Source organism: Arachis ipaensis, chromosome B07, assembly GCF_000816755.2.
Source record: "Arachis ipaensis cultivar K30076 chromosome B07, Araip1.1, whole genome shotgun sequence".
Taxonomy (NCBI): Eukaryota; Viridiplantae; Streptophyta; class Magnoliopsida; order Fabales; family Fabaceae; genus Arachis; species Arachis ipaensis.
This window is the reverse complement of record NC_029791.2, coordinates 95332151-95355686: the sequence shown is the minus strand read 5'-3', so window position 1 is coordinate 95355686 and position 23536 is coordinate 95332151. Positions and strand designations below refer to the sequence as shown.

The 23536-nt window shown below is 38.2% G+C and overlaps 1 long non-coding RNA gene across 1 annotated transcript; it reads left to right on the top strand.

Annotated features, from left to right (window-relative positions):
- Positions 17985-18893, top strand: LOC110262376. Its single transcript, XR_001613374.2, has 4 exons — positions 17985-18095; positions 18175-18296; positions 18664-18737; positions 18837-18893. It is a non-coding gene; the product is annotated as an uncharacterized LOC110262376 (long non-coding RNA).

The window sequence follows — 23536 nt, the reverse complement described above, 5'->3', positions numbered from 1 at the left end:
ATGCTAATGTTTAAGTGTGGGGAGGTTGATAAACTACTATTTTATGGTTTATCTTATGCTCAATTGAGTGGTTTTTATCAACTCTTTACCCACTTATTCATACTATTTGCATGGTTTTACGTTTTCCTTCCTGATTTTGTGCTATGATTGAAAACATGCTTCTTTGGCCTTATATTTGCTAATATTAATCCTCTCTTATTACCATTCGATGCCTTGATATGTGCGTTAAGTGATTACAGGGATTACAGGACAGGAATGGCTTAGAGGATGGAAAGGAAGCATGCAAAAGTGGAAGGAATACAAGAAACTGAAGGAACTGCTAAAGTTGTCCAGCCTGACCTCTTGGTACTAAATTGACCATAACTTGAGCTATAGAGGTCCAAATAATGTGGTTCTAGTTGCGTTGGAAAGCTAACGTCCGGGGCTTCGCAATGATATATAATTTGCCATCGCTGCCTCGAATTTAGGCGACGCGGACGCGTGGATGACACGCACGCATCGCATCTACGAAATTCAACCCACACAAACGCGTGGACGACGCTTCCGCGTCACTTTGCCGCGACCTGTACGTACCAGAAATTGCTGGGAGCAATTTCCCAGCAATTTCTGGGCTATTTTTGATCCAATTTTTGGCCCGGAACACACAGATTAGAGGCTATAAAGTGGGGGAATGCATCCATTCATGATACAACATACATTCACACAATTTTTAGGATTAGATGTAGTTTTAGGGAGAGAGGTTCTCTCCTCTCTCTCAAGTTTAGGATTAGGATTTAAACTTCATTTCAGGTTTAATGTTCTTTTAATTTATATTTCTCTTCTACTTTTATTTACTCTAATACTTTTATTTGTATTTGACTTATGTTGCCCAATTGGCTTATGAACTTTTCCATGTTAGGTTTGAATATTCTATTTAATATTAATTGAGGTATTTCAGATTAATGATTGTTTTATTTATGATGCTTTCAATTCAATTTAGATTTATTTTTCCCTTTTGGCTTTGGTTAAGTAATTTATAACACTTGAATTATCAACTCAGCTGTTGATTGAAATTGGAATTCTTTACTGGTCAATTTGCACTCGAATAACTCTTGTCTCTCCATAGGAGTTGACTAGGACCTGAGGATCAAATTAATTTGTCCACTTGACTTTCCTTTGTTTAGCAAGGGTTAGTTAAAAGTGGGAGAAGAATCCAATTCTCTTCATACCTGAGAAGGATAACTAGGATAGGACTTCAAATTCTTATACCTTGCCAAGAGATTTTTATTATTATCAATTTATTTTCCTTGTCATTTAAATTACTTTCCCCCTTATTTTCAAAAACCCAAAAATATATCTTTTTACATAACCAATAATAAATCATACCTCCCTGCAATTCCTTGAGAAGACTACCTGAGGTTTAAATACTTCGGTTATAAATTTTATTGGGTTTTGTTACTTGTGACAACCAAACTTTTGTAAGAAAGGAATTCTTGTCGGTCTAGAAGCTATACTTACAATGGGAATTTATTTGTGAAAATTCTAGATCGCCCCAGAGTTTACTTCTTCAAAGATCAACAGAAGCCTAATCAAGGCTTCAATAATAACAATGGTGGAAGAAACAGGTTTGGCAATAGCAAACCGTTTCCATCATCTTCTCAGCAACAGACAGAGAATTCTAAGCAGAGCCACTCTGACTTAGCAACTGTAGTCTCTGATCTATCTAAGACCACTCTCAGTTTTATGACTGAAGCAAGGTCCTCCATTAGAAATTTGGAGTCACAAGTGGGTAAGCTGAGTAAAAGAGTTACTGAACTCCCTCCTAGTACACTCCCAAGCAATACAGAAGAGAATCCAAAAAGAGAGTGCAAGGCCATCAACATACCCCACACGGCCGAACCTATAGAGGAGGGAGAGGCAGTGAATTCCATTGAAGAAGACCTCAATGGATGTCCACTGGCCACTTAGGAGTTCCCTAATGAGGAACCAAAGGAATCTGAGGCTCATACAGAGACCATAGAGATTCCACTAAACTTACTGTTACCATTCATGAGCTCTGATGAGTATTCTTCCTCTGAAGAGGATGATGATATTATTAAAGAGCAAGTTGCTCAATATTTAGGAGCAATCATGAAGCTGAATGCCAATTTATTTGGTAATGAGACTTGGGAGGATGAACCTACATTGCTCATCAATGAACTAAATGATCTGGTTCAACTGAAATTACCTCAGAAGAAACAGGATCCTGGAAAGTTCTTAATACTTTATACCATAGGTACCATGACCTTTAAAAAGGCTTTATGTGACCTGGGGTCAAGTATAAACCTCATGCCCCTCTCTGTAATGGAGAAACTAGGGATCTTTGAGGTGTAAGCTGCAAGAATCTCACTAGAGATGGCAGACAATTCAAGGAAACAGGCTTATGGACTTGTAGAGGATGTCTTAGTGAAGGTTGAAGGCTACTACATCCCTGCTGACTTCATAATCCTAGAGACTAGGAAGGATGAAGATGAATCCATCATCCTTGGAAGACCTTTCCTAGCCACAGCAAGAGCTGTGATTGATGTGGAAAGTGGAGAGTTAGTCCTTCAAGTGAATGAGGACTACCTTGTGTTTAAGGCTCAAGGATCTTCTTCTGTAACCATGGAGAGGAAGCATGAAAAGCTTCTCTTAATACAGAGTTAAACAGAGCCCCCACACTCAACTTCTAAGTTTGGTGTTGGGAGGCCAACATCAAGCTCTGAGTCTCTGTGAAGCTCTCTAAGAGCTTCACTGTCAAGCTATTGACATTAAAGAAGCGCTTATTGGGAGGCAACTGAAAGAGCTGAATATTGATGGTTTAGAAGTTATAGTAAACTCTTGTTGCAAGTATAGTTACTAAACCAAGCAATCAACCTTTCTTGCAAAAGTTTTGGTTGTCACAAGTAACAAACCCCTAAATAAATTGTTAACCGAAGTATTCAAACCTCGGGTCGTCTTCTTAAGGAACTGCAGGGAAGTATGTTCTTATTATTGGTTATCGAGATTTCAAATTTGGAGTTTCAAGAATGAGGAACAAATATGACAACTAATTTAATTGGCAATTAAAAATAAATAAATACTGTAAAGCAAACTTTTGGCAAGGGATGAGAAATTGGAAGTCCAGATTAGTTACCTTTCTCAATAATAAAGAAGATTGAATCTTAATTCCACTTAGTTGACCTTTACTAAAGCAAAGGAAAGTCAAGGGACTAATTAGCTTGATCTTCGAATCCTATTTATTTCCTAAGAAAAGGTTGAGATTATTGAAGTTCAGTTCAATTAGCAAAGATAACAGTTATCAATTATATTGAGCTAAGATAACTCCTGAGTTACTGATTTCTTAACCAAGACCAAAAGGGGAAAAGTAAATCTATTGGAATAAAGATGTCTTCAGAGTAAAAGCAATAATAGCATAAATAAAAGAAAGCAATATTAAACTGAAATACCTCAAATAACATTAATTCAAATAATCTGGAACATAGAAGAATTCATAAATTAAATGGCAAAGTAAATAATCAACTAAAGTAATGAAATGAATAAAAGTAAAGGGGAAGCTTAAAATAAAGGAACATTAAACCTGGGATTGAGAGTCACTCCTAAAACTAAGAGAAGTCTTAAATCTTAAGAGAGAGAGGAGAGAACCTTTCTCAAGACTAACCTAAATCATGAGAAGTAACTAAATTGGCGAGCTCCTCTTGAATGGATGCATTCCCACACTTTATAACCTCTGGTCTATGCCTTCTGGACTTAGATTTGGGCCAAAAAGGGCTTCAGAAATCGCTAGGAGCATTTTCTGCAATTTCTGGTGCGTGGCCTCTGTCACGCATCCGCGTGGGTCACGCGGTCGCATCATTCGGAGCTTTTCTTGTCACGCGGTCGCGTCAGTCATGCGGCCGCGTCATATGTGTTTTGCTTAAAGCGCGCAGTCGTGTCAGTCATGCGGCCGCGTCGCTGTTGATTCGCACTTGGCATGCGGTCGCGTCGTCCATGCGATCGCGTGGATGCCAGTTTCTTCAGAAACTCCGTTTTGTGCTTTCCTTCCATTTTTTTATGTTTCCTTTTTCATTCTTTCCTGCCTTAGAAGATCTGAAACTACTCAACACACTAATCACGGCATCGAATGGAAATAAAGGTAATTAAAAATAATTAATTTTAAAGCATAGAAAACATATTTTTCACATACATCACATAATAAGGAAGGGAAAGTAAAACCATACAATTAATATGAATAAGTGGGTGAAGGATTGAATAAATCACTCAAATTAAGCACAAAATACATCATAAAATATGGGTTTATCAACCTCCCCACACTTAAACAATAGCATGTCTTCATGCTAAATCCAAGGTAAAAAGTAAGGTTAAAGTGGTGGAATGTCATGCAATGCAATCTAATCTAAGTGCAACTACCTAGATGAATGATGCCTCATGCAATTCCAATTTTTATTCACTTGTATATAAAGCTTGCATGTAGTTAAATTAATTCATATTCTCAAGGAGTCATGTATATATATAGCCAAGCCTTAGATAGTGATAAAGTGCCTTTACAATTGAGATGGGAGAGAAAAACATTTTAAAAACTTGTAAGACAACTAACAATTTAAACAGAGATAAATATTAATGAGCTATTGAATCCTCACTGAATTTTGTGTTTACTCTCTAATCACTTAGTGTTTATTGGGTCAATCACTCTATTCTTCTTTTTATTCTTACTTTCTATAACTTTGTTCTTCATCTAACCAATCAACAATCATAGAATATAGTCATACCAAAAATCATGAGGTCTTAAGTAAGGTTGTAATGGGGCTAAGGTAAAGGTAAGGGTATATGTATAAGGCTAAGTGAGCTAATAAGTGAATCCTTAATTAGACTAAGATCTCACCTAACATACATACTTTCTAAATCAAAGCTTCTTTACCTATTTTCCCATATTTTCCCACTTTGATGTTACATGCTTATGCCTCAATATTTATTTTTATCCCATGTGCATTGCTTTATTTGCATTTGGAGGATCCTTTGGTGTCCCCTTTATTCAAATATTGAAAAATAATTAAATTTTTTTTAATGCACATGGTAATTTAATTTCTATTATGTTAAAGTCTCTAGTTTACTACCTTTTTATATTTTTAATTTAAACTAAGTTATCTTATGCTAAAAAGGGTAAACTATACTAATTAATCCACATTTTCTATAACTAATAAGTTAGAATTGCAACTAAACTAAATGGCTAAAATATGAACTAAAGTACAACATACAGAAATATAGTAAAAATACATGGAAATAGCAATGTATAAGTACTGAGAAAATAAAAAATAAAAAGAAAAATACAGAAAAGTAGTCAAATAAAGTAAAAGAGTCTGTAGTGGTTCACCAAAAAAATACGCCAGAGATGGCGACCTCCCCACACTTAAAATGTAACCATACAATTAAGCTCAAAACTCACAGGCTATGTGTTCTCTAGCTCAAAAATCATTTATCACTTATGTATGTCATGCAGGTTTAGTTAAAAATTCCCATTTATTCTCAATGTAAAACTTAAGGTGGCTTTAAAGTTCTAGTGTTTCTCCTTGATGAAATGTTGTTTAATTAACTAACATGTAATGCCATATATACAAGGTGTGGGTTGTTTTGATTCTGTTAAAGTCTCTAGTTTACTTCCTTTTTCTTTTCAATCTATTCCGAGTTATCTTATGCTAAAAAGGGTAAACTATACTAATCAATCCACAATTTCTATAACTAGTAAGTTAGAATTTCAACTAAGTGGCTAATGAACTAAAAATGCAAAATACAGAAATAGAGTATAAATACATGAAAATATCAATGTATAAGTACTGCAAAATAGAAATAAAAAAGAAAAATACAGAAAAATAGCGAAATAAATAAAAAGAGTATGTAGTGGTTCACCAAAAAGAATGCTAGAGATGGCGACCTCCCCACACTTAAAATGTAGCATTGTCCCTGATGCTCAGTCAAGTAGGGTGTGAAGGGGTGTCATCACTGGAAGGCTGGGTAGCTGGAGTCTCTGTGGTGGTGATCTGAGGGTCTGACTGCTGTGGAGGGGGTGCTGACTGAAGAGGGATCTCAGGGTCTACAGCCTGAACCTGCAGCAGAGCCTCCTGATGGTATGCTGTCTGCTGGGTGCCTGCCTGCTCTGCCTCCTGCTGTGGGTGGGTCTCTGCCTCGGGCGCATCCGCCTCCTCCTCAGATGCCTCAGATGGTGTGTCGGGGCTCGGAAGGGATGTCGCCAGATCGTATCATCAGCTTCAGGTGCTCATAGCGTCGCTTGTTGCGACGCTCCATCTGGTTAAGCCATCGAAACAGGCGGTGCACTAGATGATAGATGGGCTCTGGGGCAGGTGGAGGTGCAGTGGTGGTGGCAGGTGTAGCTGTAGAGGAAGAGGGGCCGGCAGATGGTGTGGCAGTGTCACTAGGAGCAGTGAGGAAAGGCTAGAAAGTTCCTGCTGTGCGGGATAATCTTCTTGCATTCTGCAGCAGGTGGCCTCTCATCAGCATCCTCCCAAGGCACGTCAGCTCGACGGCCTAGCTGTGTGATCAAGTATGGAAAGGGAAGAGTGCCTCAGACGTGGACCCTGGCCATGTAGAACCGGATAAAGCGTAGCAGGTACAGTTTCTTACCCTCTATCACACACCATAGGAGGGTGATCATAACGGCAGGTATATCGGTCTCGTGAGTACTCGGCATAATGAAGTTGCTAAGTATCTGATGCCACAGCCGAGCCTCATCATTCAAGTATGCCCGCTTGATTCCCTTGGGCATGGTGGTGTTCTGACCCATAATCCAAGGAACGGTCGGGTCAAGGGCTATCCGGGCCTTGACTGCATCCCAATCAATCTTTAGAAAGCGCATGTCTTCCTCAGCTTTCTGATAACCATCTGGCTAATCAGATTTAGGCAGAAGCTTCAGAACCTCTTCTATTGCCTCTTTAGTAACCAGAATCTGCTTTCCTCTGAGGTTCACTGCATCTAGGGAGGTCTTGAAGTAATTACAGTAGAATTCTCTAACCCAAGATGCATTGACCTCAGTCAGGGGTCTCTCCAGGAAGAACCAGCCTCTTTGTTTGATCTTATCAGAGGTGTATTGCTGAAGTTCTCCTGGGATCTTCAAAGTCCTTTCCAGGTATAGGTTCCTGGAGTTTGCAAACACCGGATACTTCAGCTCACAGTATCAGTTTGCAAACTTCACTGGGTCATTAGCAGGGAGCAACTGGTCAGCCTTCTCCTGCGGGGTGAAGTTTTTTCCTGCCAGGAGGCATCATGCATGAGATCTATGATAGACATAGATGATTCTCCTCTTTTACGTTTGCCAGTGGTAGCCTTTCCTTTTCCCTTTGTCTGGGAATCCGACATCCTAAAAAACAGAGAACCAGGATATAATAAAAATAGGAAAACAAATAGGCAAACAGTCAAAAGAAACACAAAGTGGCAAAGGAGAATTAGAAGGAGGTAAATGAGTTAAGTAAATGTGCATTAACGATTGTATAGGAGTTAAAAGGTCGAAATGAAGAATGCACAATCCAAAATGTAATTGAATTCATGTTAAATAGAAAAATTATCATTATACCACGATTAGAGGGTTAAAACAAAGTGAAAGAAAAGCAGAGGAGAAGTTTGAAAGGTTAGGTTGGTTAGAATTGAAAGTGTTTAGAAAGTTAAAATTAGGGAGTTAGTGAAGAGTGGGTTAAAGTAAGTGGCATAATGAAAATATTCCAAGTAACAAGGATTCACAGGTAGGGACTATAAGTAACTCATAACCAAACAAGGAAAACATGTTGATGCTGAGTCAAATAGATATAGAGAAAGCAAAAATTGGAATCAAACATCAAAAATGCAATATATGAACCAGGAAATCAAAGAGAATAAGAATGCGTGCCTGGCATTCATGAATGGGTTTAGGTAAAGCAGAGGAAAGCAGATTTCAAAATGCCAAAACCAAAACATGAATAAAAACATTTTACAGAAATTTGGGCAGCATTCCGGCTAAAATTGGATTGTCCCGGAAAATAAACAGCAGTCAAATAGTTTATATGAATTAAAATTAAAGCTTGCAATTACATATAAGGAATATAATCATGAAAATGCAGTGTAAAGAGCAGCATGAAATAAGAAATCACATCATATGAACAAACATCACAACAACAGCAGAACTGCAAATTTGAGAAAACAGAAACATGAACAGTGCAAGTAAACAGGCCTAAATCCACTAACCACATCCTAGGCTACCTAACAACCTAAAATCCACTATACGATCGCGTGAGTGGTCAATTATTGGGATACAACGCGGTCGCGTGGGGCACGCGATCGCGTAAGAGGGACTACGCGTCCAGCGCCAGTCCAGCACGACTCTAGCACAACTTTTGGGTGTGCACCACTTTGACGTCGAAATCCTGGTCAAGCGGCCGCGTGGGGCACGCGGTCGCGTGGCTGGAGCGAAATGGGGGGTGACGCGATCGCGCGGGTGACGCGATCGCATGGAATGGCTAAAAGAGTGAATGACGCGATCGCCTGGGGCATGCGATCGCGTCACTGGGATTTGTGATAAACGCACGAATCCAGCGTCGTTTCAGCGCAACTCTCTCCCTCCCTTGGGGTGTTCGTGCAATCCATGCGACGCGGTCGCATGGGGTTGGCATTGTGCAAGTGACGCGATCGCGTGGGTGACGCGATCGCGTGGGTCATTTTTGCGAAACGCACAATGGCCGCATGATTCCAGCCTAACTTTCTGGACGTTGGATCTTTACGCCAATCTCCAGGTCACGCGGCCACCTGGATGACGCGGTCGCGTGGGTAGTGTTTTTCGCAATATGACGCGATCGCATGAGTGATGCGGTCGCGTCGCGTACCCCTTTTTTTTATCCAGTATGCAGAATACAATGATTAATATGAATGCGATGCAAAGTTCCAGGTTCAATATTATAAAATAAAATAAAACTTGAAAACAAGCAAAACGAAATAAAAATTGAAAAATGAACGATCATACCATGGTGGGTTGTCTCCCACCTAGCACTTTTAGTTAAAGTCCTTAAGTTGGACATTGGAAGAGCTTCCTGTTATGGCGGCTTATGCTTAAATTCATCTAAAAATCTCCACCAATGCTTGGAATGCCAATAGCCTCCGGGGTCCCAAACTAGGCATGTAAAGCTCCTGAGCAGCTTCAAACAAATTTTTAGGCTCCCGGAATGACGAATGTCAGAATCGATTCCAGGATCCCAAACTTTGCTTTTAAATCCGCCTCCGTCTTGATCTATATTTTTCCATCCGGGCGGTTTAGAAAGTAGATTCTCAACATGGTGACCAAACGTTTTCCGAGATCCATTCGATTGAATATGATACCAATCCGTGCACTTCAAGTTGAAGCGTGGAACCTTATTGAACCTTGTGCACCAGCTCTGAGCACGAGCCATTTCCCTCTTACTCTTAAAGCCGCAGATAGCTCTAAGCTGGCCATCTGTTTCAAGCAAATCGTATTCAAGTGAAAAAATGAAGTTAGAGGTTAAGGATTGTACCCACTTGAAGCTTGTATTGGGTGGTAATGGCCTTGGGGAAGGTGTTTCCGGTGGTTCTGTAAGTTCTACTCCCTTGTGCTCTTCTGTGAATTCCTCCACTTCTTTGCAAGGTTCTTCAAATGCATCTGTGTCCTGGTCAAAGTCTCCTGTGTCTTCCTCATCACTCGAGTCATAGATTGGAGGTTGAGAGAAATCTACCTCTGCATCATCTTCGTATTCATTTGGGGAAGATTCTTCGATCTTAGAGAATTCACTTACGGATGCAAGTTCATCACTAAGAGAACTTGACTTGTGACTATCATCATCAAGGGAATTTGTGTCCTGGGTTATTCCGTCTAGTTCTTCATAAATAACTTGCCTTGGGGATTGTGCACTGTCCTTCTTAGCATTAACTATAACGTCCTTGACGGAGTTCTCTTCAGCTCGGAATTCCCATGGAGGTTCAGCGTCTCCTAGATCTTCAACCAACTCTTCTTCTTGCGTAATGACAGCTCCTTCTACTTGTTCTAGTACGAATTCATTCTCTGTCTTGTCCACTGGAGTTTCTAGTAATTCCTTCATGCTACGCTCTTTGTTAGATTGTCCACATGGGGCTGTGGTTGGTCCTTGAATATTCGAACGTCTAGAAGCTAATAGAATTACTGCTTGCTCCAGTTGTCGAATAGTTGTTTGAAGTTTATTTACTGTTTCCTTGAGGCGAACCTCTGATTCTCGGGGTGATGGATTTGGACATGAAACATAGGGAAGTGGTGGTGCTTGGGAGTGATTGGATTGGAACTGGGGTAAATAGGGATCATGTGGTGGCGAATGGTGAAGAGAAGCTTGTGAGTGTGGTGGTTCGAGGTTATGTTGAGAGATGGTCTATAGGCACGGGGTGGGGCTTGTTGGTAGTTACAAGGTTGTCCACCATATCTATCAGCTGGGTATGCATTATAGAATGGTCATTGTCCATGATATCTTGGAGGGTGTTGTTGCCTAAAGGGTTGATTAGATCCTCTTGCCTCCATCCATCCTTGATTGGTCTGACCTTGATGCATATTCCTGCTGTAACTTCTATTTCCTTCAACAAAGTTAGAACCAAACTCAAAGCGAGAAGGGTGAGAGTTCATAGTAGCAAATAAAATCAAAAAGGGAAAACAGAAATAAATAAACAAGTAAAAGAAAAATATTTACAATAACCAATAATAAGGCACACGTTAGCAGTCCCCCGGCAACGGCGCCATTTTGAAAGAGCTGAAGATTGATGGTTTAGAAGTTATAGTAAACTCTCACTGCAAGTATAGTTACTAAACCAAGCAATCAACCTTTCTTGCAAAAGTTTTGGTTGTAACAAGTAACAAACCCCTAAATAAATTGTTAACCGAAGTATTCAAACCTCGGGTCGTCTTCTCAAGGAACTGCAGGGAAGTATGTTCTTATTATTGGTTATGGAGATTTCAAATTTGGGGTTTCAAGAATGAGGAACAAATATGACAACTAATTTAATTGGCAATTAAAAATAAATAAATACTGTAAAGCAAACTTTTGGCAAGAGATGAGAAATTGGAAGTCCAGATTAGTTACCCTTCTCAATAATAAAGAAGATTGAATCTTAATTCCACTTAGTTGACCTTTACTAAAGCAAAGGAAAGTCAAGGGACTAATTAGCTTGATCTTCGAATCCTATTTATTTCCTAAGAAAAGGTTGGGATTATTTAAGTTCAGTTCAATTAGCAAAGATAATAATTATCAATTATATTGAGCTAAGATAACTCCTGAGTTACTGATTTCTTAACCAAGACCGAAAGGGGAAAATTAAATCTATTGGAATAAAGATTTCTTCAGAGTAAAAGCAATAATAGCATAAATAAAAGAAAGCAATATTAAACTGAAATACCTCAAATAACATTAATTCAAATAATCTGGAACATAGAAGAATTCATAAATTAAATGGCAAAGTAAATAATCAACTAAAGTAATGGAATGAATAAAAGTGAAGGGGAAGCTTAAAATAAAGGAACATTAAACCTGGGATTGAGAGTCACTCCTAAAACTAAGAGAAGTCCTAAATCCTAAGAGAGAGAGAGGAGAGAACCTCTCTCAAGACTAACCTAAATCATGAGAAGTAACTAAATTGGTGAGCTCCTCTTGAATGGATGCATTCCCACACTTTATAACCTCTAGTCTATGCCTTCTGGACTTGGATTTGGGCCAAAAGGGGCTTCAGAAATCGCTGGGAGCATTTTCTGCAATTTCTGGTGCGTGGCCTCTGTCACGCGTCTGCGTGAGTCATGCGGTCGCGTCATTTGGAGATTTTCTTGTCACGCGGTCGCGTCAGTCATACGGCCGCGTCATATGTGTTTTGCTTAAGGCGCGCGGTCGCGTCAGTCATGCGGCCGCGTCGCTGTTGATTCGCGCTTGGCATGCGGTCGCGTCGTCCATGCGATCGCGTGGATGCCAGTTTCTTCAGAAACTCCGTTTTGTGCTTTCCTTCCATTTTTTTATGTTTCTTTTTTCATTCTTTCCTACCTTAGAAGATCTGAAACTACTCAACACACTAATCACGGCATCGAATGGAAATAAAGGTAATTAAAAATAATTAATTTTAAAGCATAGAAAACATGTTTTTCACATACATCACATAATAAGGAAGGGAAAGTAAAACCATGCAATTAATATGAATAAGTGGGTGAAGGATTGAATAAATCACTCAAATTAAGCACAAAATACATCATAAAATATGGGTTTATCAGCAACCCATTGTTATTTAATTATATTTAATTATTTTCCATTGTTATATTATGTTTTCTTTAGGTTGATGATCATGTGAAGTCATAAAAACAACAAAAAAATCAAAAACAGAATGAAAAATAGCATCAAAAATAGATTCCATTCATAAATAGATTTTCTTCCCTATGAGTTCTAGTCTCAATAAGAATACTAGTTTTTACTGTTCATATGTTATGATTTGAATATATCACACCAATTCGTTATGTATGGATGATGAGATTCCATTGATACAGAGCCAATCGTTCTTTTTTCTCTAATAGATGGTCAGAACTGCATCTGGGTTCGAATCCTACTGAGAGGTCTACTAGAGATCAGAAATTGCTGAAGAAAGAATAAGATGTTTCTTTTGTTCGTTCCGAGCGATCGGAAAGTAAGGAGGATAGGCTTACTAGCGTTTAAACGCCAGTAAGGATAGCAGAATGGGTGTTTAATGCCAGTAAGGATAGCAGAATGGGCGTTTAACGCCCAGCCTGGCAGCATTCTGGGCGTTAAATGCCAGAATAGGCAGCACTCTGGGTGTTTAACGCCAGAAAGGGCTGTCTGTCACAGGCTGGCGTTAAACACCAGAAATGGGCATCTAACTGGCGTTTAACGCCATAAATGGGTAGCAGAGTGGCGTTTAACGCCAGGAAAGGTAGCAGGACTGGCATTTAATGCCAGGAGAGGTAGCAGAGCTGGCGTTAAATGCCAGATTGGTGCAGGGACTCAAATTCCTTGACACCTCAGGATCTGTAGACCCCACAGGATCCCCACCTACCCCATTTCTTCTTCTCTCCTCTTTACACCTTTCCATAACCCCAAGATCCCTCACCTATCAAATGCTACCCTCTTCTCCATAATCTCTTCACTACTCACATCCATCCATCATTAAGCCCCACCTACCTCACCATTCAATTTCAAACCATTTTCCTCCCAAACCCACCCACACATGGCCGAATACCCTCTCTCCCTTACCTTATAAATACCCTTCCTTACCACCTTCATTTTCACACAACATACACACTTCGCTCCCTCTTGGCTGAAATACATACCCCCCTCTATCTCCTCTATTTCTTCTTCTTCTACTCCTTTCTTTCTACTTTTGCTCAAGGACGAGCAAATCTTCTAAGTTTGGTGTGGGAAAAGCTAAAGCTTTTTGTTTTTCCATAACCATCAATGGCACCTAAGGCCGGAGAAACCTCTAGAAAGAGGAAAGGGAAGACAATTACTTCCACCTCTGAGTCATGAGAGATGGAGAGATTCATCTCAAAGGTCCATCAAGACCACTTCTATGAAGTTGTGGCCAAGAAAAAGGTGATCCCCGAGTTTCCCTTCAAACTCAAAAAGAGTGAGTATCCGGAGATCCGACATGAAGTTCAAAGAAGAGGTTGGAAAATCCTCACCAACCCTATTCAACAAGTCGGGATCTTAATGGTTCAAGAGTTCTATACCAATGCATAGATCACTAAGAACCATGACCAAAGTGTGAACCCGAATCCAAGGAATTGGCTCACAATGGTTCGGGGAAACTACTTGGATTTTAGTCCGGAAAATGTGAGGTTAGCATTTAACTTGCCAATAATGCAAGGAGATCTTTACCCTTTCATTAGAAGGGTTAACTTTGATCAAAGGTTAGACCAAGTCCTTAGGAACATTTGTGTGGAAGGCGCTCAATGGAAGAGAGATTCAAGAGGCAAGCCGGTTCAACTAAGAAGGTTTGACCTCAAACCCGTGGCTAGGGGATGGTTGGAGTTTATCCAACACTCTATCATTCCTACTAGCAACCGATCTGAAGTTACAATAGACTGGGCTATTATGATCCATAGTATCATGAATGGAGAGGAAGTAGAAGTTCATGAGATCATATCTCTAGAACTCTACAAGGTGGCGAATAAGCCTTCTACTTTGGCAAGGTTAGCCTTCCCTCATCTCACTTGTCACCTATGTAATTCAGCTGGAGTTGTCATAGAGGAAGACACCCTCATTGAAGAAGATAAGCCCATTACTAAGAAAAGGATGGAGCAAACAAGAGAGCCCACTCATGGACCTCAACAAGAGCATGAGGAAGTTCCTCATCATGAAATCCCTGAGATGCCTCAAGGGATGCACTTTCCTCCACAAAACTATTGGGAGCAAATCATCACCTCCCTAGGAGAATTAAGTTCCAACATGGGACAACTAAGGATGGAGCACCAAGAGCATTCCATCCTCCTCCATGAAATTAGAGAAGACCAAAGAGCCATGAGTGAGGAGCAACAAAGGCAAGGAAGAGATATTGAGGAGCCCAAGCACTCCATAAGATCTTCAAGAAGAAGAACTAGCCGCCATCACTAAGGTGGACCCGTTCTTTAATTTCCTTGTTTTTAATTTTTCTGTTTTTCGAAAATTATGCTTTATGTTTTGTCTATGTTTGTGTCTTTATTACATGATCATTAGTGTCTAGTGTCTATGCCTTAAAGCTATGAATGTCCTATGAATCCATCACCTTTCTTATATGAAAAATGTTTTAATTGCAAAAGAACAAGAAGTACATGATTTCGAATTCTATCTTGAAATTAGTTTAATTATTTTGATGTGGTGGCAATACCTCTTGTTTTCTGAATAAATGCTTGAATAGTGCATATTTTTGAATTTGTTGTTTATGAATATTAAAATTATTGACTCTTGAAAGAATAAAGAAAAAGGAGAAATGTTATTGATAATCTGAAAAATCATAAAATTAATTCTTGAAGCAAGAAAAAGCAGTGAATATAAAAAGCTTGTGAAAAAATATACATATATAAAGAAAAAAGAAAGAAAAAGAAAAAGCAAGCAGAAAAAGCCAGTAACCCTTTAAACAAAAAGACAAGGGTAGAAAAAGGATCCAAGGCTTTGAGCATTAATGGATAGGAGGGGCCACAGGAATACAATCCTGGCCTAAGCGGCTAAACCAAGCTGTCCCTAACCATGTGCTTGTGGCGTGAAGGTGTCAAGTGAAAGCTTGAGACTGAGCGGTTAAAGTCGTGGTCCAAAGCAAAAAAAAAAGAGTGTGCTTAAGAGCTCTGGACACCTCTAACTGGGGACTCTAGCAAAGCTGAGTCACAATCTGTAAAGGTTCACCCAGTTATGTGTCTGTGGCATTTATGTATCCGGTGGTAATATTGGAAAACAAAATGCTTAGGGTCACGGCCAAGACTCATAAAGTAACTGTGTTCAAGAATCAACATACTGAACTAAGAGAATCAATAACACTATCTGAATTCTGAGTTCTTATAGATGCCAATCATTCTGAACTTTAAAGGATAAAGTGAGATGCCAAAACTGTTCAGAAGCAAAAAGGCTACAAGTCCCGCTCATCTAATTGAAACTAATTTTCATTGATGAGTTTGGAATTCATTGTATATTCTCGTCTTTTTATCCTATTTTATTTTTAGTTGCTTGGGGACAAGCAACAATTTAAGTTTGGTGTTGTGATGAGCGGATAATTTATACCCTTTTTGGCATTGTTTTTACATAGTTTTTAGTATGTTTTAGTTACTTTTTATTATAATTTTATTAGTTTTTATTCAAAAATCACATTTCTGGACTTTACTATGAGTTTGTGTATTTTTTTGTGATTTTAGGTATTTTCTGGCTGAAATTGAGGGACCTGAACAAAAATCTGATTCAGAGGCTGAAAAAGGACTGCAGATGCTATTGAATTCTGACCTCCTTGCACTTGAAGTGGATTTTCTGGAGCTACAGATACCCAATTGGTGCGCTCTCAATTGCGTTAGAAAGTAGACATCCTGGGCTTTCCAGCAATATATAATAGTTCATACTTTGCCTGAGATTTGATGGCGTTCAAAGTCAACCCAAGGAATTCTGGCATAAAATGCCCAAACTAGCACCAGAATTGGAGTTAAACGCCTAAACTAGCACCAAAGCTGGCGTTTAACTCCAGGAACAGCCTAAGCATGAAAAAGCTTTAATGCTCTGCCCAAGCACACACCAAGTGGGCCCCAAAAATGGATTTCTGCACTATCTGCACTTAGTTACTCATTTTTTGTAAACCCTAGTTTGTAGCTTAGTATAAAAACTACTTTTAGAGACTTATTTTGGGGGAGGACATTTTTACATTTCGTATTGTACACGTTTGGGGGCTGGCCTCACGGCAATTCCTAGACCTTTTACTTATGTATTTTCAACGTTGGAGTTTCTACACCCCATAGATTAAGGTGTGGAGCTCTGCTGTTCTTCATGAATTAATGCAATTACTAATATTTTTCTATCCAATTCACGCCTACTTCTTCTCCAAGATATACTCTCGTACTTAATTCAGTTAAGTCAGAATAAAGGGGTGACCCGTGTCAATCACCCAATCTTCCTTACTCGCTTAGCCAAGGTCGCGTGCTTGACAACCACAAAGCGATCTACATATATATATATATATATATGGGAGGGAACACTCCAGAACACCAAACCCTTGCCAAAAATTCAATTCTATATAACTTTCAATTCGGAGTTTCGATTGACGAGTCGTAACTCAGCCACGCTTCCCCTAATTTCAAAAATTTGAGGTTTTAATTTTGAGTGATTATGTGATTTGGTGTTTAGGATCCAATTAGCCTTGTGGAATTGCCGAGTCTTATCCCACTATAAAAAACCTTAGTTAAAACATCATTAATATTAAAGCGGTTTTGTGAAAACACACAATATTCATGGATTATGGTAGTTTATGTCACTGCTATAATATATTTGTGAGTCAGGGACATTTTTAGTGATTTTGGCAGTACTAAATGTTGTAAAAGAAATCCCAATCTAAACCTAATTGCGAGTAAAAGAGTAGAGCGTGAGCAATGAGGTTCTCCTCCATTGATGCGAGCTTCTCCTCCGTCGAGCTTTTATGTTTTATGTTGTGCGAGCTTCTTACCCTAACTCGTCTTCTCCGTGTTTGTTCTCACTTCTAGGTTTTTATACAGAATTCTCATCATCTTCTTCTTCATCCTCTTTTGATTCATGATTTGTTACTTCCTCTTTGTTTATTACTATTCTTTCGATTCCTTGTTTTATGTGTGTGAGAGTTGCATTGGTGTGGAAAAATTCGAAAACGACATCACTACTGCTCTGCGAGCTTCTCCTCCATCAATGATTCTTCCCCTCCATCGATGTCATATCCATCAATGCTTCTTCTCTAATGGTACATTTACTTCCATTAATGTGATTTGTGAGGTATTCTATTAGTGTCTGTTCTTCGAGCTTCTCTTCTCCTCATCAACCTTATTTTGTTTGATTCTAGGTTTTGATTGTTCTATGCTAACTGCTACTTATTTTATTTAATTCCAGATTTTGATTTTCTTCCTTGTTCAATTTATTTTTAGGTCAGAAACTGGGGATTGTTAGAAGAAATTGAGTAAGGTCTTCACTGAATTTTTTCATAATTATAGGATTGATTAGAATCATGTGAATACTTGTTTTCTCATGGTACTACGTGCACTGTGAACTGCATAGATGTTCTTTTTCATATTTTCTGTTTGCAGAAAAAGCTTTTAAGGAATTTACTTGAGTTGTTATACTTTTAAGCACATCCACCTGCTCTATCAACTTGTTATAACCGTTCCTTGATCATTGATACTATGCTTTGATTTTTAGGCTAGTATTAAATCATATATATATATGGAGAACATATTTTTGGCGTCTAAATTCTGGTATCTAGTATCATTTTAGTGGCCCTATTAATTATAACAACCCTTCATGTTGGTTTCATAAGTAGAAAACTTAATTTGGCTTCCTTGATATGGCTGATAAACTCATTTCAGCATAAAATGGGAGTAGAATTCCAATTTGCAGTTTATTTAGGGATACCAAGTACTTATTTTCATTGCTACTTCATTATTTCTCTTCTTCAGGTGTAATTCTTGACTTTTTTATTTTTTTCTTACTGCAGATTTGTTTTCAAAGCAGAAAATCTTGGTTGGAAAATATTGTCAATTGCAGTGCCTTCTGCTATGGCTTTGACAACTGATCCTATTGCTTCACTGGTTGACACAACATTCATTGGCCGAATAGGTATATGTTCCACCATTAACTCCAAGTTTCCTAGGTGTCTCATAGCATAAAATATAAAAAAGGAGACAGAGATAAGATAAAATGGTCATGTCTCTATTTATATCCAGGTATCTGTCTCTTTCTTTAAATAAGTTTGTGTCGGTCAATATTTTTGTGTTTCTGTCCTAAGATAGCATAATTTATAACAATTTTAGCATAATTTCTGTTTTTATTGACTTGTCCTTCAATACTATTTTGTTGATATTATTTATATGTATTATTTTTTGTCCCTTCCTGTGATTGTGATATTTAGAGCACTTTGTTGGTGTTAAACCCACCCTATTTGTCACTTTGTTGGTGTTAATCTCTACTCTTTCTTATGTTGTAGATATTTAGAGCACTTGGTTATCTTCACAACAGCATTGGAGTTTGTCACAGGGACATAGAACCTCAAAATTACTGGTATATTCTTATAGAAACTTGTTTATTTGATTTCTCATCATGCAATCTGTCTTATACATGTTGGATTAATTTATTCATGTGTTGTTTGTCTCATAATAGGTCAGTCTTCACATCCACCAGCTGAAGATATGTGACTTTGGAAGTGCTAAAATTTTGGTTAGTTTATTCTTTAACCCGAAGTTCTTAATGTTTGTTTCGAATGATAATATTCTGTTATAACTAAATTATGCATACCTTTTACAAGTAAAAGGTGAACCAAACATATCCTTAAGCTATATGGCCAAACAGGATCAGGAAAAACTTACACTATGGTAAAATTCAATTGAAGTTTTCTTTGAAAAAAATGAGATTTAATTTATTGAGCTTATTCTCATTTAAGTTTTTTAATACGTAGACTAGACCAAAAGAAATCACAGAGAAAAGCCAATGTGTGAACTAAGAAAGGATACTTTCCACTATGATGTTTCTGTTCAAATGATTGAGATATATAATGAGTGAGTGATGAATCCATATTTTATGATATTTATTTGCTCTATTTGGGTGGATTTCATCAACTTTTCTTGTACTTATCCATTAAAATAGCACATTTTCAAGATTTCTTCCTAAATTGTGCTTGAAAGTGAAAACATGCTCTTTAGGCCTTTTAATTGCTAAATTTTATTCACTTTAATCCCATTTGATGCCTTGATGTGTGTGCTAAGTGATTTCAGGTTTCCAAGGCAAGTATGGGTTGAAGAAGTGAGAAAAAAGAGCATGCAAAAGAGAAGAAACCATGAAGAAATGGAGTTTGGAAGTTCCAGCATCCATGTGTGCACACAAGCGATGCGTGCACACGCACAAGTGTGAGCTTGGCGACGTGTACGCGTGACCCACGCGTATGTGTGAGGATGATTTTCGCCAGGTGACACATACGTGTGAACCACGCATATGCGTGACCCGTGTCATGTGAGCTCATTGATTGCAAATCACTGGGAGTGAATTTTGGGCCTCCAAAACTCAATCCAACTCATTTCTGAAGTTATTTCAACCCCAATTCAAGTAGAAGCAAGGGGGAGCAATTAGGTTTAGCTTTTCTATGTTTTTCTCTTAGTTTTCTAGAGAGAGAAGCTCCCCCCTCCCTCTAGAATTAGGTTAGGTTTAGTTAATTTCTCTTTAATTTCAGCTTTTAATTCTTGTTCTAGTGTAGTTTCATTTATATTTTCATGCTTTATTGTCTTAGTTCTCTTAGTTCTTCTTCTTAATTTCTCATTTTTGTCATATTTATGTTTATGGATACTCTTGTTAATTTTAATTTTAATTAATGCAAATTTCTGTTTTTATGCTAATTGTTGCTTCCTTTAATTGTTATTATCATTTTCTTGCTTTTGGTAGTTAGATTTTATTTTTAATGCAATTTAGTATTATTTTATTCTCATGCATACCAAGTATTTGATAAAATGCTTGGCTTAGTTTTTACTTAGTTTTTCCTCACTCTTGGCTTGGAATTGACGACTTTGGTGCTCCTTGATTCATTGATGTCCATTCTTGTTTGATACATTAGAGTAGTTAGTTGATTTGGTTTCTATTGACTCTAAGTCTTCCATTAATAGAGTTGACTAGGACTTATGGGTTGAAATCAATTATGCCTATTTGACTTATCCTCGATGTAGGGTTGACTAAGTAGGATTAACTCTTCATAATCATCATGTGTTTGTGGTCAATGGCTAGAATAGGTAACCTTAGCTCCCAATCTATGCCAAGAGGTTTCTTGCACTTGAATTTTCCTTTCCTTGCTTTATTTGCATTTGGTTATAATTGCTTTCATTGAATTTCATGCATGCTTATTTACTTTATTGCTATTTATATTTCTTTCTTCTCTTGCAACCAAAACCCCCCATTCCCCCATAGCCAATAATTAGACACTTAATTGCAACTCCTAAGGAAGACGACCCGGGACTTAAAACTCCCGGTTTATGATTGTTTTGATTGTGACTATCCTTTGATTTAAATTTGATTGTTGGCCAATTATTGGGTTGGAAACTATACTTGCAACGCCAATTCTATTTTGAGAAAAATTCCTAACCCACTTTAGGCCTCACATCAAGTTTTGGCGCCGTTGCCGGAGAGTTGCAATGGTGTAAAGTTATTGGCTATTGTAAATATGTTAATATGTAAATAGCTTGCTTTTTTGGTTGTCTTTGTTTTTGTTAATGGTTAGGATTGGGATCCTGGAGGACATTGGAAATTCAAGCATTGGTGGGAAAGTCAAGCACAAGCCACCATAGTAAGGCTTTCCCCATTGTCTAACTTAAAGACAATAAATGAAATTACTAGGTGGGAGATACCCCACCATGGTAACACCTTTCTAGCCCTCTCTTGTATATAGCTTTAATTCATTGCATTTTGGTTCTTGTAGATAACTTATGATTAGTTAATTTCAAGCTTAGTTAGGTTAAATTTTAGTTTGAATAACGTAGTTGTGCAATGTTGGATGTTTTGGGGTTAAAATCCTTTTATTGAGCTCAAGTTTGGTGCCTTAGAGTGCTAAAAGTTTTGAGAAAAACAGAGCATGTGTGCCCGCATACAGCTGTGCGCGCGCACACCCAACTCAATTTCTGCACCTGTGCGCATGCACGCACCTGTGCGTATGCACACCCCTTTGCACCCCCTCTGTTGGGAGCGCTCGCACGCCTTGTGCGTCCGCATCCCCCTTCTTTTTGTCTCTCGTGCGTACGCATGGACCTGTGTGCGTACGCACAGATGGCGACTCAGGCATTAATTTTTGACGTTTCATTTTCTTAAAAAAAAATTCAGCCTTTCTGTGCGTGGGCACAGGCCTGTGTGTGGGCACACTTCAAAACAAGGCCTCTGTTCGCGGCATTTGCACACATAGTGCAAACGCACAACCCTTTTCATTTTTCCCATCGACGCATACGCGTCCCTCACGCGTACGCGTCACCTTCCATTATCTCCCTTCTATGCGTACGTGTCGCCCACGTGTACGCGTCGATTCCCATTTTTGCAGCTTCATGCGCACGCGTCTTCCACGCGTACGCGTGAACCCTTGTGCGTGCGCACGGCCCTATGTGCGTACGCACGACCCTGTTTTCTCACTACTATACTTCTCTTCTTCTCTTATCTCTATTTCTTCCCTTCTTTTCTCCCCTCCCCTCTTCTTTCCCTTCTTAAACCACCACTCGCCACTATACTTCACCACCCATCACACTCACCTTTAGTTAGTTTGTTAGTTAGTTTGTTAGTTAGTTAGTTATTTAGTTAGTTAGTTTAATTTTTTGTTTTGGTGCTAAGTGTTGGATAATTGAGTCAATTTATTGATTCTGTTGAGATATGGCTGCTGAATTATTGATATTGTTATTGCTATTTATTGTTTGATACCATCATTGAGGTTATATTTTGTTGCTTGGTATTGAGTTCTTCATGTTTAACTTTGTGCATACTAAGTACTGATAACATTGCCTTTGAGAATGCTTTTGGATTTCTAAATTGCATGTTTTGGCCACCATGTAATTTGATTTCATTATCTATCATTAGGCAATTTATATGTAGTTGATGCATTTTTTTGTTAGGTAATGCTTGTTTATGATTGATTTTTTTAATTTAAGATTGATTTTTTTTTAATTTAAGTCACCTATTTGATGCATTAGCATTGAGAATTATGAAATTGGATCATAAGCTTACCTAATGACACTTTTTGAGCTTTTTAAGCTTTGTGGACTATGCTTGCCATGTTTTCCACTTCATGTCAATTAGGTGTTGCTTCATTATCCATTTCACAATTTCTTGATTCTTGCTTGAATACTTTCATGCCTCTTTATTGCTTGTTTGTTTATCTTAACCTACAAGTTTTCTTTAAAGTATTTTAAGCACATTAGAATGAGTGAAGTGCATGTTCTTTTGTGTAATTGTGACATAGCTTTCCATGCTAGTGTGTGTGTGTTCTAAACCACGCAACTTAGTATACACATACTTGTTTCCTTTATGTCACAAACTAATTCACTCACTCATTTTAGTGATTCTTACCTCATTCCAACATTTTTTGCTTCCTTTCCTTTGTATTCACTCATCTTATTATATTATCTTCTATTTTTCACGAATGAGTCACTATATGCAACAAGGGAAGCGGGAGGAAGAGCAAGCAGCAGCCGATTGATCCACCAACTGAAGGTGGCAATCCGAAGTCACTACACCCCCTTGCTCATCGTGGGTGCACCGCGGACGGTGCAAACCCTTAAGTGTGGGGAGGTCGTCACTAATCGGCAATCTTAGGTGACAATTTCTAATTCCAAACACTTTCACCTTTTATCCTTCTTAATTGTATATATTTTAGAGCTTTAATTACATTCTTTCTTAGTTTATTGCATGTCTTTGTATACATCTAATAAGCTTAGTTAATTTAATAAAATTTTCCAAGAAAAAAAAAACATTCTTGATAGGGCATTGACATCCTAATTGAATTGAGTTGGTATTTGTTTGATTGAAACTTGCTTGAAATATATTGTGGAACGTGTCTTTGAGCTAAGAACACACAACCTTGTGAGTTTTGAGGCTCATTCTGTAGTTACATCATATAACCACTATTTTCATTCCTGTGTGTGTTTATTCTCCTTTTATGATTACAATCTTTGATTTGTTTGATTCTTTATTTCTATTATTTGATGTATATATGCATTTATATAATTGAGGCCATCTTTTCATTTAGCTCACTTACCCAAATAGCCTACCTTTTTATCTTCCTTTGTTAACCAACTTTGAGCCTATTTCAATCCCCTTTTGTTCTTAAAGTTAGCACATTACTAGCC